Source organism: Doryrhamphus excisus, chromosome 15, assembly GCF_030265055.1.
Source record: "Doryrhamphus excisus isolate RoL2022-K1 chromosome 15, RoL_Dexc_1.0, whole genome shotgun sequence".
Taxonomy (NCBI): domain Eukaryota; kingdom Metazoa; phylum Chordata; class Actinopteri; order Syngnathiformes; family Syngnathidae; genus Doryrhamphus; species Doryrhamphus excisus.
Genome location: NC_080480.1, coordinates 4,050,872 through 4,066,630, shown reverse-complemented (window position 1 = coordinate 4,066,630; position 15,759 = coordinate 4,050,872). Strand labels below are relative to the sequence as shown.

The 15,759-nt window shown below is 36.0% G+C and overlaps 1 protein-coding gene across 2 annotated transcripts in view; it reads right to left on the bottom strand.

Moving 5' to 3' along the window:
* The window catches only part of LOC131103574 (protein phosphatase 1 regulatory subunit 29), an 80,735-nt gene extending 65,286 nt beyond the window's left edge, over nucleotides 1–15,449 (bottom strand). The window contains exon 1 of one of the 2 annotated variants that reach the window (XM_058049948.1): nucleotides 15,309–15,449. The gene's annotated coding sequence lies outside the window, so the exon portion shown is untranslated. The remainder of the gene's footprint in view (nucleotides 1–15,308) is intronic. The other variant, XM_058049953.1, reaches the window with a different exon arrangement.
* Nucleotides 15,450–15,759: the final 310 nt, after the last annotated feature.

Genomic DNA, 15,759 nt, shown 5'->3' with positions numbered 1-15,759 from the left:
TCCCCCGCTTATACCCCTTCTTCATCCATCCATCCATCCCTCACTCTTCCTCTCATTCCATTTTCATATGAGCGAGCGAATATGAATATTTTATCTTTTGCATCCTCTTTTCCACAAACAGATCGGTTATCTATTCTGTGTGAGAGTCTTGTCTCAGTCAGATGGACTAAGGATGGTGTCGGCGTGTCCTAGTCAAGCATCTGTTTGCATTTTAATGTGTGGGACACATCCTACAGAAAAACGCCATGGCAGGCTTCCGGCACAATCGTCTTCATCTTAAAAGGTTTTGTTTAAAGAGACAAACCAAAATGGAGTCCTCATCCGCGGTGGAGTCAAATAGGATTCCTGGTTTCAGCAACATCGTATAACTAAGTGTTACATTGCCAAAGGCAAACTTTGGAAGTACACATTAGTGAATCAGTGTATTATTATTAATGGATGCATGGAATAAAGCAAGGAATAATTAGGGAATATGGTTTGATTTACTCTATGCCCTCAACTGCAGAGAGTGCCAGGTGTCAAATAGAGGCATGATGTTAATTAAGGGGAAGGCCTGAATTATGACAAATGCATTTACATAACATAATTAAAAAAGATATATATTTAGAAATAGTGGGTCAGCAGTACATCTGTAATGACTTGTTATTTGAAATGATTTGAATTTATTTTTAAAATTATTATTCAAGTAAAGAAATATTCTGTATATTTTTTTATTTTTAATTTATTCAAAATAAAATGTTGATTAAAAAAATTAATTGTTTTAAATAGTTAATCATTGTAATTTTATTAAATAAAAGTACTTTTAAATGTAATTAAATAAAAGAATATGGTTTTATTTACTCTATGTCCTCAAGTGCATTCATTTACTCAACTGCAGAGAGTGCCAGGTGTCAAAAAAGAGGCATGATGTTAATTAAGGGGAAGACCTGAATTATGACAAATGCATTTACATAACATAATTTAAAAAATATATATTTAGAAATATTGGGTCAGCAGTACATCTGTAATGACTTGTTATTTGAAATGATTTGAATTTATTTTTTAAATTATTATTCAAGTAAAAAAATATTTCATACAAATACATCATATGGATTTTATTTTATTTAAAATAAAATGTTGACTAAAAAAAATATTTAATTGTTTTAAATAGTTAATAATTGTAAATTTATCAAATTAGTATTTTAAAATGTAATTCAATAAAAGAATATGGTTTTATTTACTTTATGTCCTCAAGTGCATTCATTTACTTAACTGCAGAGAGTACCAGGCGTCAAAAAAGAGGCATGCTGTTAATTAAGGGGAAGGCAAATGCATTTACATAACATAAAATATAAAAAACTGTAATATTTAAAAATATTGGGTCAGCGGTATGTCTGTAATGACTTGTTATTTGAAATGATTTGAATTTATTTTTAAAATTATTATTCAAGTAAAAACATATTTCATACAAATACATCATATGTATTTCATTTTATTCAAAATAAAATGTTGATTAAAAAAATATTTAATTGTTTTAAATAGTTAATAATTGTAAATTATTAAAAATTAATATTTTTAAATGTGGTTAAATAAAAGAATATGGTTTAATTTATTTCTGAGATTATTATTCAAGTAAAGAAATATTTCATACAAATACATCATATGTATTTTTTATTTTTAATTTCTTCAAAATAAAATGTTGATTAAAAAAATTTAATTGTTGCAAATAGTTAATAATTGTAATTTTATCAAAATAATATTATTAAATGTAATTAATTAAAAAATATGGTTTTATTTATTTCAAAATGTATTATTATTAAGTAAAGAAATATTTCATACAAATACATCATAAGTATTTTATTTATTTTGAATTTATTCAAGATGAAATGTTGATTAAAAAATTTATTCAATTGTTTTAAATTGTTAATAATTTTAATTTTATCAAAATAATATTTTTAAATGTAATTAAATAAAATAATATGGTTTTATTTACTTTATGTCCTCAAGTGTATTCATTTACTCAAGTCGATTATTATAGCAGTTATGTTTTTATGTTGATTCCCAAGGAATAATATTTGCGAGCTAAGTATATGCGTATATTGTTGGTGTACGTAATTACAACCATCAGCAGGTTTGACAAATCCCATTTTCCACACTTTGAAAAATCCCTGTTTTAATAGATTTTATTCTAGTGTAAAAAAAAAAAAAAAAAAAAGGCAACATTCTTGGAAACCGTCCCCCGTTCCAAGAGATGCTCTCCTGGGTCTCGGGATGTTTCCCCCCCACCCTGTCTGATTCATGGAGCATTTACCCCCACTGTCTGCCTGTCCTTGTGATTCCGTATCTTCTTTGCTGTGGTTGCAGGCCACATCATGTGTGTGTGTGTGTGTCGCTTGAAATGAACCAACCAGAGGGGACGGTTTAGATAGCGATGGAGTGGGGGCGTCGGGTGTGATTGAAATGGGTTTTGGGGCACACGTCAGGACACGGACTGTATGATTGTAGACTGAATGCCCCCCCGCTCCCCCCGTCCAGATCGGACAGACAGATGTTTGTAGGCTAAAAAAAACTGAGTGGATTTAGTGGATTACAAACATCCAGTGACATTTTATCAACTCCATCGCACTTCACCTTTTAGTGGGCTTATTTCATTCAGCTTATTTACCATTCATGCTTAGGAACGATCTGAGGCTGTGGTTGGGTGGATTGTACTATTCCACTTGGGGGTAACGTCTCATCCCAAGTATGTCCCGGTCTTGTTCGCAAGTTGATCCACATTCCCATCATGAGCTTTGGGCCGTGACCAAAAGAACAAGATTAGAGGGCCAAAAAAAAAAAAAAATTTAAAAATGTATAGATAAAAAATAGATGTTTTTATCCCTATTTTTATTCTGTATTTATTTTTAGAATGTGCCAAGGCCCTTTTATATCATTTGTGTTTATTATTCTCCATCTCCAATGTTACATTTCAGTGATCCTGAACACGGACCTCCTATTAGCTATTATGATTAAACTTTTAGAGTCAGTCTAATAGCAACCTATAGAAATGCTAACATGACATCCACTCACATAGCACAACTAAAGTTGCACAACACTCACAGATAACTCATGGAAAAAAGTACTGAGAGGAGAAGATAGTAAACAGATACGCTATCGGCATAGGCTTAAGTTTCACTTTCACGGTGGTGGAGTGGTTAGCAATCGGAGACCCGAGTTCAATTCCACCCTCGGAAATCTCTGTGTGGAGTTTGGGTTTTCTCCGGGTACTCCGGTTTCCTCCCACATTCCAAAAACATGCTAGGTTAATTAGCGACTCCAAATTGTCCATAGGTATGAATGTGAGTGTGAATGGTTGTTTGTCTATATGTGCCCTGTGATTGGCTGGCCACCAGAGTGTGACGCCTGTAGACAGCTGGGATAGGCTCCAGCACCCTCCGCGACCCTCGTGAGGATAAGTGGTAGAAAATGAATGAATATGCACGGGGGGGGGGGGGGGGGGGGGCATACAATAACAATGAATCTCGCACACAATAAAAATAAAATTATTTCAACAACATGCATGCTAGGTTAATTGGTGACTCCAAATTGTCCATAGGTATGAATGTGAGTGTGAATGGTTGTTTGTCTATATGTGCCCTGTGATTGGCTGGCCACCAGTCCAGGGTGTACCCCGCCTCTCGCCTGGAGACAGCTGGGATAGGCTCCATGACCCTCGTGAGGATAAGCGGTAGAAAATGAATGAATGTGCACTTGGGGGGGGGGCATACAATAACAATGAATCTCGCACACAATAAAACTAAAATAAAGTAAAATTATTCCAACAACATGCATGCTAGGTTAATTGGTGACTCCAAATTGTCCATAGATATGAATGTGAGTGTGAATGGTTGTTTGTCTATATGTGCCCTGTGATTGGCTGGCCACCAGTCCAGGGTGTACCCCGCCTCTTGCCCCGAAGACAGCTGGGATAGGCTCCAGCATACCCATAACCCTCGTGAAAACAAACCCAAATTAGCCTCACTGTCACCTTTTTTTACATTTTAGTGTAAACATACACTAGACTGAGTACCTTCCTAGTTTAAAAAAAAATGGTTTGTTAGGCAGCGTGATTGGAGCTGTTAAAGAGGCCTGACCTTGACAGTCAGAGGCCGAGACACGTTGGGCTTTGGTGACCTAATTAATTCACAAAGAACGCCCCGGGTCAATTGAATTAAAGAGCAGATTTAGCGGGTCATTAGTGCTACTACAGCACATTGAGATTAGTCAGGTGGCCGCATAAAGGCCACGCAAATACCTGAGGCATCGGCTCATTGACTTCATTTTTAGACTTATATTGTAACCAAAGGTTGTGCTTGTCTTATTCTCATGATTATTGATGCACAGAAACCAATAATAATCCATTTTTTTTAATCCCTTGGCATTTAGCGCTTCCAATTGTACATATTCTTTTACCAAAATTAAGCATTTTCAAGCATAGGAATGGATAAACTAACATATAAATATAAGGCCTTCAGAAGATGCATTCAAAGTTTTTTAGACTGGCCACTAGGTGTCAGTAATGTTACATTGACGAGAAAATACAGGAAAAGAACAAATAACTCGCTCAATGCAAACATGTGAGTCAATATTGGGTCTTATTATATTTATTATATTGGGTAATGCAAGTGTAAAGGCGACTATAGGGGTGTTATTTCATTTCTAGAGGGCTCTAATAATGTTTAAAAAAAACAGGTTTTTATGGTTTAACTGCAAAAATATTTTATTTATAAATGAGGAATCCTGTCTATTCTACTGTTTAATTCCACTTCATAAACACATTATTTTTTATTAGTTTTAATTCGATTTAATTCAATATAAAATACCTTCAATTTAAGTTATCAGTAAAACCAAATCATTAATTTTTAAAATGTATTATTTGCATTATTTAATTTTTTTTTCATCCTTTATCCCTGGTGGATTTCATGTTCCTCTATATATTGGGTCTTATTATGTCTACCATATTGGGTAATGCAAGTGTCAAGGCGACTATAGGGGTGTTATTTTATTTCCGGAGGGCTCTAATACTGTTTATGCTCTGACTGCAAAAATATTTTATTTATAAATGAAGAATACTGTTTATTCTACTGTTTAATTCCACTTCAAAACATATTATTTTTTATTATTTTTTATTCGATTTAAGTTATCAGTAAGAACAAATAATATTTTTTTTAAATGTATTATTTGCATTATTTAATTTTTTTTTCATTCTTAATACTTTAATACTTTAATTCCACTTCGTCAACACATTATTTTGTATTACTTTTAATTTTATTTAATTCAATTTAATTCAATTTAAAATGCTTTAAATTTTATTCAATTTCAGTTATCAGTAAAAACAAATAATTAATTTTAAAAATGTATTATTTGCATTATTTACATTTTTTTTTTCAAAATTCTAACAAATTGTCAAAATTCCTGCATCCCTGGTGGATTTGTGGATTTCACGTTCCTCCATGTTTGTAGTTGTTTCTGCTCCCACATTCAACAGGGTCGCCAGTTACACCCTGTGTATCGATTCCCGTATCCATCAGGAGGGATTATGCAAAGACGCAGAGAAGGATAACCCTCGGGAAGCGTTCACACTTTCTCACTCCTCCACACCTCACCCTCGCCGTTGCTCACTTTCAGCCTACCAGCTGTTGCAGTGCGATCAATACCACCGCCATGTTTCACAACACGAGTCCCTCCCTCGCTGCAAGGAGCCCGTGGGAGGAGGGCCCTCCCTCGGGCCAAGACGGAGAAGGAGAGTCGTGGTCGACGGTGATACGCTGATGAGGTTTGAGAGAAGCGGACGGCAATAACTTGTCATGAGAAGACGGAAAGACGGCCTGCTGTTTTATTGGCTTTGCTCAAGGGCTTTAAGCGCGGAGATGAGCGAAAACCCATCAACCCGTTGAAAAGTCTCTTTTTGTCAACGAGCCTATTTGCCGTGATAACTGGAGACTTTCAAATCCGAGACTGCGACCAATGAATAGATAAAAGGGCTCGCTTTTGGAAGACTGCAAGTTCAATCCCCAGTTCTCCTTTGGTCCGGCGTTAACCCTTAGATGCATAAGTGGGTCAAAAATGACCCGGTCAGGTTGTTGTCATATTCCAGGTATTCCTCAAAAAACATGTTTTTGATATCATGCCATTCACATTTTAAACTTACATTTTATACATTTTAAGAAATTTTAGTTTTTGTGTTACTACCCCAACCTTCCATAAGTGGGTAAAAAATGACCCAGTCAGGTTGTTTTCTTGAAATATCTTCGTAATGAAAAATTGTATAATTTCATATTTTAGGTATTCCTCAAAAAACATGTTTTTGATATCATGCCATCCACATTTTTAACTTATCTTTTATACATTTTAAGAAATTTTAGTTATTTGTTACTACCCCAACCTTCCATAAGTGGGTCAAAAATGACCCGGTCAGGTTGTTTTCTTGAAATATCTATGTAATGAAAAAAATTTATCATTTCATATTTTAGGTATTCCTCAAAAAACATGTTTTTGATATCATGCCATTCATATTTTAACTTACCTTTTATACATTTTAAGAAATTTTTGTTTTTGTGTTACTACCCCAACCTTCCATAAGTGGGTCAAAAATGACCCGGTCAGGTTGTTTTCTTGAAATATCTTTGTAATAAAAAAATTTATAATTTCATATTTTAGGTAAGCTGGGATAGGCTCCAGCATCCCCGCGACCCTCGTGAGGAAAAGCGGTAGAAAATGAATGAATGAATGAATTAATATTTTAGGTATTCCTCAAAAAACATGTTTTTGATATCATGCCATTCACATTTTTAACTTACCTTTTATACATTTTAAGAAATTTTAGTTTTTGTTTTACTACCCCAACCTTCCATAAGTGGGTCAAAAATGACCCGGTCAGGTTGTTTTCTTGAAATATCTTCGTAATGAAAAAATTTTCTAATTTCATATTCCTAAATGTAATACTAAATATCATACAAGTGATTATTCCTAACCAAAATGGCAAAATTGTTATAAAAAGGCATTGATTCTAGTATGGGTCATTTTTGACCCACTTATGGAAGAGTGTAGGGTCCAGTCACTCGTGCATCTAAGGGTTAATATTCCTGAGCGAGATGCTCTCCTGTTGCTGCATCACCGTTGTACGAATGAGTCATGTACTTTGGCACAGTACTGCATATTTATATGTGAATGGGAGAAGTAAACAACGCAGTACATTTACCTGATGGGATCCCCTTGAATGCCAGTTGCTGCCACAGTGGTTCAGATTATCCAAAGCCTAGACTTCCTTCCTTCCATTTTAAGATTCTCTTACTGGTTTTTAAATTATGTTTACTTACATACTTATGTTTTTATCTTTTTAGTCCTATTTTATGCTCTTAGTCTTCAGCTTTTAACTCCAGTGTTATGTTTTTATCTTTTTTGTCCTATTTTTTGCTTTTAGTCTTCAGCTTTTAACTCCAGTGTTTTGTTTTTATCTTTTTAGTCCTGTTTTATGCTCTTAGTCTTCAGTTTTTAACTCTAGTGTTATGTTTTTATCTTTTTAGTCCTATTTTATGCTCTTAGTCTTCAGCTTTTAACTTCATTGTTTTGTTTTTATCTCTTTAATCCAATTTTATGCTCTTATTCTTCAGCTTTTAACTCCAGTGTTTTGTTTCTATCTTTTTAGTCCTGTTTTTTGCTCTTAGTCTTCAGCTTTTAACTTCAGTGTTTTGTTTTTATCTTTTTAGTCCTGTTTTTTGCTCTTAGTCTTCAGCTTTTAACTCTAGTGTTTTATTTTTATCTTTTTAGTCCTATTTTTTGCTTTTAGTCTTCAGCTTTTAACTCCAGTGTTTTGTTTTTATCTTTTTAGTCCTATTTTATGCTCTTAGTCTTCAGTTTTTAACTCTAGTGTTATGTTTTTATCTTTTTAGTCCTATTTTATGCTCTTAGTCTTCAGCTTTTAACTTCATTGTTTTGTTTTTATCTCTTTAATCCAATTTTATGCTCTTATTCTTCAGCTTTTAACTCCAGTGTTTTGTTTTGATCTTTTTACTCCTGTTTTTTGCTCTTAGTCTTCAGCTTTTAACTCCAGTGTTATGTTTTTATCTTTGTAGTCCTATTTTATGCTCTTAGTCTTCAGCTTTTAACTTCATTGTTTTGTTTTTATCTCTTTAATCCAATTTTATGCTCTTATTCTTCAGCTTTTAACTCCAGTGTTTTGTTTTGATCTTTTTACTCCTGTTTTTTGCTCTTAGTCTTCAGCTTTTAACTCCAGTGTTATGTTTTTATCTTTGTAGTCCTATTTTATGCTCTTAGTCTTCAGTTTTTAACTCTAGTGTTATGTTTTTATCTTTTTAGTCCTATTTTTTGCTTTTAGTCTTCAGCTTTTAACTCCAGTGTTTTGTTTTTATCTTTTTAGTCCTGTTTTTTGCTCTTAGTCTTCAGCTTTTAACTCTAGTGTTATGTTTTTATCTTTTTAGTCCTATTTTTTGCTGTTAGTCTTCAGCTTTTAACTCCAGTGTTTTGTTTTTATCTTTTTAGTCCTATTTTATGCTCTTAGTCTTCAGCTTTTAACTCTAGTGTTATGTTTTTATCTCTTTAGTCCTATTTTATGCTCTTAGTCTTCAGCTTTTAACTTTTAGCTTTTGATTTGATTTGATTTGATTCTCCCGTGGTGACTCCCGAGGAATTCCCAGACCGTAGTCTCACCAACGTTTCCCGGGTTTTCCTAGCGGCCTCCTGCCAATTGGACATTCCGAACACCTCAATGGAGGCATGTCCGGGAGGCATCCTGCCCAGATGCCCGAGCCAAATCATCTGGCTCCTCTCAATATGGAGAGGCAGCTTGTGGAGAGCTTCTCATTCCAGTCTCTGGTACCCCCCCCCCCCCCCCCCCCTTCCATTTTCCTGATAGTACTAATGTCATGATATCGTTCATTTCTAGTAATAATAGTCCAAGTTTTTCCAACAGATGCCGGCCAAATCCATTTTGAAAGCTGGGACTAAATGAATGGTCAATTTGCTTCATGTGCACCAGCTGCTGGAAGAGATGGACACAGACATATGTGTGGGGGGGGGGGGCGGGGGGGGATCGGGAAGCCCCAGTACTTGCCAATAGGAGACAAAAGGATCATATTCAGAGCCTGTCTTTCTGTCCAACATGATATACGACAAACACGGTAGTTCCCCGTGCAAATGTGGTGACATTTTGCTGAATCATGACCCCCCCCCCCACCTGAGAGGGGGGGGGGGGGGGTGGCCAATATTTATAAATGGAATATGTTTCTAGTTGGAGTATAGAAAACATGTTTACAAGCTTCTAAATACACATTTTTACATTATTAGAGCCCTCTAGACATGAAATAACACCCCTATAGTCACCTTTATACTCTTATTACTCAATTGTAGTAGAAATAATAAGAGAAAATTGTCCCGTTAATGTAATATTGGGCGGCATGGCAGTCTAGTGGTTAGCAAGCAGACCTCACAGCTAGGAGACCAGAGTTCAATTCCACCCTCGGCCATCTCTGTGTGGAGTTTGCATGTTCTCCCCGTGCATGCGTGGGTTTTCTCCGGGTACTCCGGTTTCCTCCCACATTCCAAAAACATGCTAGGTTAATTAGCGACTCCAAATTGTCCATAGGTATGAATGTGAGTGTGAATGGTTGTTTGTCTATATGTGCCCTGTGATTGGCTGGCCACCAGTCCAGGGTGTACCCTGCCTCTCGCCCCAAGACAGCTGGGATAGGCTCCAGCACTCCTGCGACCCTTGTGAGGAAAAGCGGTAGAAAATGAATGAATGAATGAATAATGTAATATTACTGATACTTAGTGACCGGTGTAGAATACTACATATCATTGTGTCTTTGAATGCATCTTCTGAATGCTTTATATTTGTATTTTAGTATTCAGACATACTTTTTTTTTACTAATAATAGGCCATATTCCGCCATGAAACAGCAACAATTTGTCAATTAATATTTTTATGAAAAACTGTTACAACGAACGGCTGCACCGTGGTCAAGTGGTTAGCACACAGGCCTCACAGCTCGGACACCCGCATTCAATTCCACCCTCGGCCATGTCTGTGTGGAGTTTGCATGTTCTCCCCGTGCATGCGTGGGTTTTTTTCGGGTACTCCGGTTTCCTCCCACATTCCAAAAAAAAACATGCTAGGTTAATTAGCGACGGTTTGTCTATTAATATTCATTCATTCATTTTTTTATCGCTTATCCTCACAAGGGTTGCAGGGGTGCTGGAGCCTATCCCAGCTGTCTTTGGGCGGGACACTCTCACCTATTTTATACAAAGAATCCTCACTATATATCAGCTGGGCCTTTTGTGGTAGGGCTGAAATGCAGTGGAAATCTTTTTTTGAGGGGGATTTTGTCCATTTAATGGCAAAGAGGGTATTTGCAATTAAATACCATTCATCTTATCACCTTTCATAACTTTCTGGACTATATGTAATTTTTTTTTCAAATAACTTTATTGGTAGTTTTTGCTAAATCTTGCAAACTAACAAGCAATCTGGTTTGAGATACTTGTTTCCTTTTTCTGCTTCACTTTGTCATAGATTCTGCTCCTACCCCGTGTTTTTTTTTTTTTTTTCTTTCCACGGCACAGCATCCATCACCTCTCGGGAGCACCCCCGACAGACACCGCAATGGATTCCCTGAATTATGGCTAACATAGTTCAATACCCTTCTGATGAACTGAAGATTACAGAGAAACAAGGCAGCGGGTTTGCAAGGTAGGTGGTCATTATTCAGGTCTCCCCGGCCTGCCTCTTTTTACTGATTAACCCCCCCCCCCCCCACCCACCGACCCCATTCCCCACCACCACTACACCACTACACCACTGATCTGTGATTGCAATTGATCGGAGACTGCTCATCATTCCTCGGAGAGCAACATCGGGAAGCATCGACATCAGGAGGAAAGGTCTAGCTGGAGATAAACAGAATGGGACAAATGAATGCGGGGATGAGGAGGAGGGCGGGGGGGTCTTGCGGAAATGAAGAGAGAAATGATGTGGGGAGGCGGGGCATGGTTAGCATTCCCACTGTAGCGCCTTCATTGAAGTGGGTGTGGCCAGTGATGGATGGCGGCCTGTGATACGAGGGTCTTAGGAGGGGATTTGACTATCGACTGGAGCAGAAGCTAATTTACTACACTGTAGAAGAAGATGAGACTCGGGTACAAATGATGGACTATCGATCAGGGCGAACCTCATGTTGAACACCGTTTCTATTTCATGTTGTTTTCACCTCTAAATAAAGTAGTGCACGGTGGACGAGTGGTTTGTACGCAGGCCTCACAGCTCGGAAACCCGAGTTCAATTCCACCGTCGGTCATATTTGGGATTTCTCCGGGTACTCCGGTTTCCTCCCACATTCCAAAAACATGCTAGGTTAATTAGCAACTCCAAATTGTCCATAGGAATGAATGTGAGTGTGAATGGTTGTTTGAACAAAAATTGTGAAATCAGGTGACAAAGTGCAAAATTTTTGAGATTTTTTAAAATTATTATTTTATTTTTAGAAAAAAAAAGTTGCTTTTTGTCTTGTTATTAGTTGTGTCAATGTAAATTATCCTTGGAATATTCAGATTTTTTTCCCTCATAAAATTACCAATTTTTCTTTACTTTTTTTGCAATATTAGCATTTTTTTCTCTCTCTTTTTTTTTACTTGTGGTAATAATACAAATGTTCTGTATTTGCTGAAAATGTGTTTTTATCACATTCAAACCTTTTGTCCATAGGTATGAATGTGAGTGTGAATGTTTTGTCTATATGTTCCCTGTGCCAGGACAAAAATTGTGAAATCAGGTGAAAAAGTGCTAAATTTTCGAGATTTTTTAAAATTTAAAATTTTAATTTTATTTTTAGAAAAAAAATTGCAGGAATGAAGTTGCTTTTTGTCTTAAATTAAATTATCCTTGGAATATTGAGATAAAATTACCAAATTTTCTTTACTTTTTTTGCAATATTTGCATTTTTTTTTCTCTCTCTCTCTTTTTTTTTACTTGTGGTAATAATACAAATTTTCCGTATTTGCTGAAAATGTGTTTTTATCACATTCAAACTTTTTGTCCATAGGTATGAATGTGAGTGTGAATGGTTGTTTGTCTATATGTGCCCTGTGACAGGACAAAAATTGTGAAATCAGGTGAAAAAGTGCTAAAATTTTGAGATTTTTAAAAAATTATTATTTTATTTTTAGAAAAAAAAATTGCAGGAATAAAGTTGCTTTTTGTCTTGTTTTTAGTTGTGTCAATGTAAATTATCTTTGGAATATTCAGATTTTTTTCCTCATAAAATTACCAATTTTTCTTTACTTTTTTTTGCAATATTAGCATTTTTTTCTCTGTCTTTTTTTTTTTACTTGTGGTAATAATACAAATTTTCCGTATTTGCTGAAAATGTGTTTTTATCACATTCAAACTTTTTGTCCATAGGTATGAATGTGAGTGTGAATGGTTGTTTGTCTATATGTGGGATAGGCTTCAGCACCCCCCTGTCTCTCATGAGGATAAGCGGTACAAAATGAAGGAATGAATGAATATGCACTTGGGGGTGGGGGTGGGGGGCGTACAACAATGAATCTTGCACACAATAAAACTAAAATAAAGTAAAATTATTCCAACAACATGCATGCTAGGTTAATTAGCGACTCCAAATTGTCCATAGGTATGAATGTGAGTGTGAATGGTTGTTTGTCTATATGTGCCCTGTGATTGGCTGGCCACCAGTCCAGGGTGTACCCCGCCTCTCGCCCCCAAAGACAGCTGGGATAGTCTGAAACTGAGCCTCGATATCCAGTGCTAATTGATGAAATAAGACGCCTCCACAAATCAAGATTCTTTCCCAGATTGAAAACAACAACCTCATCAGAAGCATGACGGAAACAGTCAGGAGAGCGACAATCGTTTTCAGCACAACAGGGCAGGAGACGTGAGGGTTGGGTGTGAAACTTCACACCACGGTCCTTTTATCCAGGCATTCTCTTCCACGCTTACAGGTGTCATGCCGGCTGCTACTACCACTGAAGGCGGAATACTGACAGGGCGACTTGGACTTATGCAGGACACGGATCTTGGAAAAAGTGAGGCAGCCAAATAATAATCCCCTTTCCACTTTTCAAGAACTTTCCACGTTTTTGTTTATAAAATGATTTAAAACCTCAAAACCCAGTCTTCAAATATATTTTATAATAATATAAAATATTACAATTACATTTAAATAGATACATATATATTGTATTTATTTATTTTACATTTTAAATATTTTTAAATAAATTTAATAAATAGATTTTATTGATTGATTTTAAAATCTTAAAACAAATAAAATAATTTTGTTTCATTATTATTGATTAATTAATTAATTTAAATTAACCGATATATTTATTTTACATCATGTTAATATGTGTATATATTTTATTATTCATTTTAAAATATTAAAAGAAAAATAATGTATACATTAATTAAAAATAAAAATATATTTCCTTAAATAAACAATTCATATTTTTTTATCTTAAATGAACATTTTAAATATTTTTAAATAAATGTTATAAATAGATTTTATTGATTGATTTTAAAATCTTAGAACAACTAATAATTACTTTAAAGTTTAGATTTTACAAATAAAATAATTTTGTTTTATTATTATTAATTAATTAATTAAAAATAAATCCATGTATTTATTTTACATAATGTTAATATTTTTATATATTTATGTGTTCATTTTAAAATATTAAAATAAAAATAATGTATATATTAATTAAAAATAAAGATATATTTCCTTAAATAAACAATTAATACATTTTTATTATTGTTTTTTTTAATCTAAAAACAACAAATAATTACTTTGGAGTTTAAAATTTTTGTACAAATAAAATTAATTAATTGATTATTGTTAATTAATTTATTTAAATAAATCAATGTACTTATTTTACATAATGTTAATATCTTTACACATTTTATTTATTCATTTTTAAATATTAAAATAAAAATAATTTATATATTAATTAAAAATAAATATATATTTCAATAATAAATATTAAATATTTTTAAATAAACAATTAATAAATTTTTAAATTTAAATTTAATTTAAATTTAAATTTTGCTCTTGTGTTGCATCTCATTCGGTGTACCCAACTGCAGCAAACACACGCCACTCTATTGTGCCCCCCCCCTACCCCCCCACAAATGACTAATGTGATCAGAAGATCTAATCTGATCAAGCATGCATGAGCATATTCAAGCATGCAACGGCCCCAACATGAGGCGGTGGTAGTGTGGTAGTGTGGGTAATGTGGGTGTGTGGGTGTGTACATCCTGCCAACATGCTGGCTCAGCACTGTGCGCTATCCAAGGTGCTGAAGTTTCCCCACTGCGTTCCATCCACACAGTACATCCATCACGTATGTGTCACTGTGGTACAAATCAAAAAAAGAATCTGAAGGCAAATAATTCCTCAGCTTTTTTTTTTTTTTTTTTTTTTTTTTTACTGCGGTCCAACCTGCCTTCCAGCCCCCCCCCCCCCCCCCCCCCCCCCAAAAAAAAAAAAAACTAACAAAGCTGTGTGGGCGGAATCTGTGCGCTCTGTGTTCGGACACTGTTGCTGCCAGTGGCGGGGAATCTCAATCTCTTTCGCTTTCACAATCACTCACATGCACACCATCGTGCACGCACATGGGAGTGCTCAAAAGCAGCTGACACCCAAGCCCATATTGCAGGTGAAGTGTGTGTGTGTGTGTGTGTGTGTGTGTGTGTGTGTGTGTGTGTGTGTGTGTAAAAAAAAACAGTACTGTAGACCTGGGCCATTCACACACACACACACACACACATGCACACACTGGCAGTTTTATCCCCTGCGTGATTCCTCCCACGACTCTAAATCCCTCTTGCACATCTGGCCATGGCGCAGCCCGTCCAATCTTTCTTTCCCTGCAGACCCCCCCCCCCCCCCCCCCCCCCCCCGCCTCCCCTTGTCAGACTCCTTCACGTTCCTCACTTTAAATCAATGCCCATTTTAACCCCGCATTATAAATCCACACATGCTCCAATCAACAGCAAGTGTAGCGGAACCCACAGCGAGGAAGAATCCCACATGGGTTAAGTCACTGGACCACTCATCCAACACTTAACACTAACCCCCCCCCCATCTGTAAGGGGTGGCAAAACATCCAAATACTGCAGGAACATGGAGACAGCTCAAGCCAAAAGGGAGCGACACTCTCAAGTGCAGGATCATGATCCCACAACAAGGCTTTCAACATTTTATTCCACATTTAAAAAAAAGGAGTAGATTTTAGCCGCACGGTACCTTTGACTTGCATCCACCTCAAAATTGTGCGTGCGTTGGACTGAAGCAAAAGAGATTATTCTCCGTTTTCTCGTCCGCCGTAACGTTGCAGGCTCGGCAGCAGCAGCAGAAGCGGCGGCGGCGGCAGCAGCGCGGGAGAAGATGACTGAGGGAGAGAGAGATGGAGAAAAAAAAAGGGAGGGAGCGAGAGCTAGAGAGAGACCTTTTGCATATGACAGTGGAGCTCAACTGCATTGGATGGCTGCCTTCTTTTCCTTATGCTATGCTAGTAATATTCAGGAAAAATAGCATCAATTCATATATTTTCTATTGTCCTTATTAGGGTCACTGGTAAGCTGGAGCCTATCCCAGCTGTCTTCAAGTGAGAGGCGGGGTACACCATGGACTGGTGGCCAGCCAATCACAGGGCACATATAGACAAACAACCATTCACACTCACATTCATACCTAT